The following is a 6,155-nucleotide window of genomic DNA, read 5'->3' as shown; positions in this document are numbered from 1 at the left end:
AGACTCCGAGGCCAGTTCTTCCAGTTGCTGGTTAGAAAGAAAGGGCCAGCTTCCAGGCTCCAGCCCTGGGGCGGGGCGGGGCGGGGCAGGGTGGGGCTGGGGCATCAGCCCCCCACTGTACCCCAATCCAGAGTCCTGGAAAGAAGCCACCAACAATGGAGCTTCTTTTATTTACAAGGCCCTGGACAGGGAGACCTGGTGCTTACACGGTTAGACCCGCCCAGCTCAGTCACTTAGAAGTCAAGTGACCTTGGAAAAGTCATTTCCTTTCCTCTGAAATGAATTCTCCTCTTTAGTAAAACAATAGCTATTATTTATTGAGTGCTTGCTCAGGCACTGTTGGGAACACTTTTTAGACATCCATTCATGTAATCATTGCAGCAACTATGGGAAATAGGTACAACTAATTTCCCCATTTCTAGCAGAAGAAACTGAGGCCCAGAAAGGAAGTAATTTGCCCCAAATTCCACACCTCATGAGAGCAGGAGCCACGATTTACAGCCCTAGGCTCTCTGCTGCTGGAGCCCTTTCCCTTTGTCTCTATGCTGTGTGGTTTTTGTTTGTTTGTTTGTTTGTTTTTTAGGGCCCCTTCTGCGGCATATGGAGGTTTCCAGGCTAGGGGTCCAATCGGAGCTACAGCTGCTGGCCTACACCACAGTCACAGCAATGTGGGATCTGAGCCGTGTTCGCAACCTACACCACAGCTCACGGCAATGCCAGATCCTTAACCCACTGAGCAAGGCCAGGGATCAAACCCACATCCTCCTGGATACTAGTTGGGCTTGTTACTGCTGAGCCACAGCGGGAACTCCCCAGTCTGCTGTGTTGTGCACTTTCCTCATGGGGTGATATCAAGGGTTAGAAATAACAAATACATGAAAAGAACTAGGGAGTGATGGAGCATACTATGTGGTGGCCCCTTTCATCACTAGACATCCAGACGGACCAAGTTCTCCACCGCCCTACCCCACTCCTCACCCTGGCCCCTCCTCAAGCATATTTTGCCTTCCCCAGAGGCCTGGCCCATGCTCTGTATCGGTCTGTGCCCAAGGGTAACCCAAAAGCAGAGAGACTCAGCCCGGCCAAGGCTGGTGGGGGACTTGGCCAGAGCACTGCCACCAGCCTCGCCTCCTGCCCCAGGAGGAGACAGGAAACCAAGGCCCAGCACGGAAGAGGGGCTTCCCAGAGAGCAACCTGGAGCTGGAGGCGGGCCTGAGAACAGAAGCAGATCTCCCAACCACCCCACCTCTACCCCGACCTGGCCAGGCACTGGTGCCGTGACAAAGGCTCACTCAGGGGCTCTGGTGGAGGTGCCAGGGATGCATGCTCAGATGTCTACACTCTGCTGGTGGTGGGGTGGGTCACCAGGCACCGGGCCCAGGACTCCCCAGCCCACCTTCAGAAGACCTGGGGCTGGAGTTCCCTGGTGGCTCAGAGGGCTAAGGACCTGGCATTTGTCACTGCTGTGGCTCAGGAAAGAAGACTTGGAGCTGGGCTATCTTCCCAGAACCCAAGTGAGCACAAGTGGTTGGGGAACAAAATGCAAGCTGGGGTGCGAGCACCAGGGGAGGCCCTTGATTCTGTCTTACTGAGGAGCAGAGCCCTATTTTTTTTTTTTTTAGGACCAAGGCATATGGAGGTTCCCAGGCTAGGAGTCAAAACAGAGATACAGCTGCCGGCTTACACCACAGCCACAGCAACGTGGGATCTGAGCTGCATCTGCAACCGACACCACAGCTCAAGGTGACATGGGATCCTTAACCCACTGAGTGAGGCCGGGGATCAAACGCACATCCTTGTGGATGCTAGTTGGGTTTGACCCCACTGAGCCACAAAGGGAACTCCAGCCCTATTCTGTTCAACTTCCATCAGGCAGGGGCTGCCCTCATCTAACCAATTCCTAGGGGCTGAAGAGGTGGAGGTTCAGAGGTCCCTGGTCGAGGATCCGCCTGGGTCATGATGTGGCTGGAAGAGCACGGAGTGTAGTGAAGGGGCCCGGACACTGCATGGCAGCCAGCTCCCTTGGGCCTCAGGTTAGGGTCAATCTCTTTCCACATTTCCGAGAGAGGGGCCCCCAGACAAGCAGCCTCGCAAGAACCTGGGTGCCCGGTAAAAGCAGAGCTCCATAGCCCTACCCCGGGCAAATCTGAATCTCTGGGGTAGAGCCTAGGAATTGCATCTCAAGCCAGCTAAGCATGTGATGGGCTTGGGGGTTGGAGAACCTACATGGAGGGCATTTGGGCACAGGTAGGGACCTCAGGACAGTCTTCTCGCTAAGGAGGGCAAGGGGGACCGTAACCGGATCCAGTTGCTGGGGGCAGGGCATGGGGGAGGAATGTTGAAATGAGGATGGGAAAAAACTTACACTGATCACAGCAGCTGCTACCACCATCCTGGCTGCCGATGCCAGCCCTGTGCCGAGCACCACACCCGCACCCCCGCCATGCCAGCCGCCACGTGGGGTGCGTGTGGCCCCTCCCCGTTTCATAGATGTGGGAGCCCAGTCAGAGTCCATCGCCCCAGGTTAGGAACTCACAGCCAAAGTCAGGGCTCTTAGCCGGGGAAGAATCAGCCTCCAGGGCAGGCCCCACCCAGGAGCCCGGCCCGCTGACCGGAGGGTTTCTCCACATCAGAAACTCCTTTAGTGTTTTGCGTAACAACCCCATGAAGCAGGTGCTGCTGCTTCCACCTTTTACAAATGGGTGAACTGAGGCCTATTCGCTCATGTTGGTAACCTCAAGATTCCTGGGGGGCCGCCTCTGTCTCTTGAGTAATTACGGTCAGGGGTGGTATGGGGGGAGGGTGCCAGAGATAGACAGGATATCTCAGCTTCAGCTACAAGTCTATTTTTTATTCAATATATTAAATATATTAATCAGAAAAGTCACATACTATAAATCCAGGAAAATACACAAATATAAATGTCAGAATCTGTCATTTGTCTTCCTCCTAGAGTGAGTTTATGTACACGTGGAAGGGGGCGAGAAGAGGGAGCAAACAGGAGGAGGCTGGGAACAGCTGGCCCAGCGGGGGAACGGGGGGGGGGGGGTCCCATCTCTCCCTCCCTCCCTCCCGACCCCCACTCCCACCTCAACCTCTTCCTTCCTGTATTTACAGCAGCATTCGGCTTATTTACAGCACGGGCGGTGTGTGTGTTAAAAACGGTTTATCTTACAAAAAACATGAAGGCCAGGGCTGGGCTGGGGCGTAAGACAAAGAGTCAGGGTCACCCCTGTGGATGCACCTCCCCACCCCCAGGGCGTGAGCTTCCGGCCCACTTCCCAGAGCAAGCTGGGGAGGGGGCGGCCAGTCTGCAGCTCAGGCCCAGGCCAGGGTGATGCTCCAGGGGTCCGTGGGCCATGGGCTAAAGGCACATGGGGTGGCGCACGCGCGTGCACACACACGGCGCACGTCTGCTCCCGGGCCGGGGTCAGAAGGGCAGCGTGTCCATAAAGATCTTGTCGACGATGGGCGGAGGGGGCACCAAGTCCTCCAACTTGAGGTAGAAGATGCGCTGCAGGCCCTGGGTGCACAGGGTCCGCAGCTCGGGCAGCTTGCCCAGCAGGCGGGACAGGCAGCTGGCCGGCTGGGGCTCGCCCGCCTCGGCCGAGACGTGTTCCTTCAGGCAGCTGGCGATGCGGTTCTGCAGCTCCTCCACCCGCCGTGGCTCCTGCAGCCCATGCCGGTCTGCGGGGAAGGTGCCAGATTAGCCGCACAGTTGAGGGCCAGTGGCCCCAGGAGACCTGGCCATCCCCCTCAGCCCCAAAACTGCTGACCGTCCCCCACCCCCTCTGCACTCGGCAAAAGCACCCGTGAGCCCATTTCTGAGCCCCAACAGCAGCCTCGCAAGGCAGTGGCGCTCACTGTCCTCATTCAAGTGAGAATGTGAGGCCCAGAGAGGTTAAATGACTTGCCTAAGGTCACAAAAAAGGAGATAAAACCCTGACCGACTAGGCCAGTGGTGTTTTTTGGGGTTTTGGGTTTTCTCTGGTGTGAGAAGCCCTGGGTTTGAGCAGCAGTGTTTCAGAGGGCATCTCCAGGGAGAGCTGGCCTCAAAACCCACCCCTTTCTCTATAGCCTAGAGTGCCTCAGATTTTGTCCTACAGTTTGCTGACCTATGTAGCCAGTACAATTTAAGTTAAAAAAAAAAAAAAAAAAGAGAGAGAGAGAGAGAGAGATGAGGATAGATTCTGAAGTTCCCAGGCTAGGCGTAGAATTGGAGCTACAGCTGCAGCCAGCGCCACAGCTTGTGCAGCTTGTGGCAATGCTAGATCCTTAAACCACTGAGCAAGGCCAGGGATAGAACCTGCATCCTCACAGAGTCAATGCCGGGTTCTTAACCTGTTGAGCCACAACAGGAACTCCTAGATTCTGGCGTGTTTTGTTGTTGTTGTTGTTAAAAAAAAAGGGGGGGGGGAGTTCTCGTTGTGACCCAGAGGAAACAAATCTGCTGACTAGCATCCGTGAGGATGTGGGTTTGATCCCTGTCCTCACTCAGTGGGTCAGGGATCTGGCGTTACTGTGAGCTGTGGTGTAGGTCAAACATGTGGCTCAGGTCTGGCGTTGCTGTGGCTGTGGTGTAGGCCGGCAGCTGTAGCTCCGATTTGAGCCCTAGCCTGGGAACTTCCATATGCCTCGGGTGTGGCCCTAAAAAAAGAAGACCTGAAAAGCTCCACATTTATCACCACAAACTCCATCCTGTATAATTATATTTACATAAAGCACACAGCTAATCTGTGCTGTCAGCAATCAGGGCAGCAGCTAGTCTTGGGGAGCTGATGGCTGAACGGGGGCACAAGGAGGGCTTCTGGGGTTCTGGTCATGTCTGCTTCTTGATCTAGGTGCTGTTTATGTGCATATGCTTAGTTTGCAAATATTTCTGTAGGCAACATAATTCAGTAAGATGTTTAAAAGCAAACCCAAATCTTAGGCCACATGCGACAGCAACAGGGTCCGGATCTTGGTGAGTCTGGGATCATTCCCTGCAACGCCAAGCCAGCGCAGCTGGGCCTGGACCCCGGCTCTGTCGCCTACCAGCTGTGTTGCCCTGAACTGCGCTCGCCCCTCCCTGCACCTGGTTACCCTCGCTTCACAGCGTGGGGGCCCAGGCAGTGCCACCTTTCCCAGGCTGGCCACTCACCTGTGATGAGGACGAGCGCGGAGAGGCAGGCAAAGGCAGGGACATCGACAACCAAGCTGTGCAGGGACCGAGAGAAGGCCAGGATGCTGTCGATCCAGTCCCCAAAGCCGCGGGCGCACTGCAGCCGGTGCAGCACCAGGCCTGAGCAGAAGATGAGCTTCCCCTCAGCCGGCTTAGACCTGGTGGGCAGGGACACGGGCGGCGGTCAGGGGAGCTCAAGGGCAGGGTGGCAGGGTGGCAGGGCCGGGGCTGAGCAGACAGCGGAGGGGGGCTCACCGGTAGGCCAAACGGAGAATGAAGAGCTCCAGGAAGGCCGACTCCAGCAGCAGGTCCTGGTCACTGGGGGACAGCTCGGCAAAGCCGGGAACCTTCTCAGCCCACTTGCGGATAACCTCCAGGGAACCCGAGAGCAGGTCATAGAACTGCTGCACATCCCCGGCGTCCTCCTTCCCGAAGTGGGGCAGCACCAGCTCCTGGAACTAGAAGGCAGCCCGGCGGGGTCAGACCCCAGGAAAAGCCCCGCACCAAGGCCACCACGTACAGCCATGTCACGCCCTTGGATGCCAGATCCGGGGGGTGAGAGCAGAGCAGAGATTCCACCCACACTTGCTTGCCAACTCTGGCACATTAACCCAGGGCTGCGGCTGCTGGAAGGAGCGTATTTTTCTAATTGGCCACCGCCCAAAGGGGCACAGTTTTCCAGCTGGTCAGCAGGGACTGCTCTTCTTCGGATTTGTGGCCCCGGGGGGTGGGGGGCTCATCTAACGTGGAGGAAAGCGCGGCCCGGGGAGCGAGCAGGCCTCACCTGGGAATAGTCCAGTTTGGAAGTGCTGGGCCCTGAGTCCAGGTGCGCCCGGACCAGGGAGGTGAGGAGATTGGCTGGCGAGGCATCCGGGGACTGCTTGGGCTTTGAAGGGAGCCGCCCGCGCCGGCCTTTCAGGCTGTCTGTCCGGACAACTGCAGAGACATGGGCAGGAGTGAGGACGAGAGGAAGGGAGCCAGGAAAGGGATACTC

General features: G+C 56.9%; 1 pseudogene; it reads right to left on the bottom strand.

Annotated features, from left to right (window-relative positions):
• Window positions 1-2,830: 2,830 nt before the first annotated feature.
• The window catches only part of NR4A1 (nuclear receptor subfamily 4, group A, member 1), a 28,862-nt pseudogene continuing 25,537 nt past the window's right edge, over window positions 2,831-6,155 (bottom strand).

The sequence above is a fragment of the Sus scrofa genome, chromosome 5 (assembly GCF_054392235.1).
Source record: "Sus scrofa isolate SSC_HxYL_T2T_F1_AM1 chromosome 5, Sscrofa_HxYL_maternal_Yorkshire_Landrace_v2.0, whole genome shotgun sequence".
Lineage (NCBI taxonomy): Eukaryota > Metazoa > Chordata > Mammalia > Artiodactyla > Suidae > Sus > Sus scrofa.
Note: the sequence above shows the minus strand (reverse complement) of the source record. Positions and strands in the feature narration are given on the sequence as shown.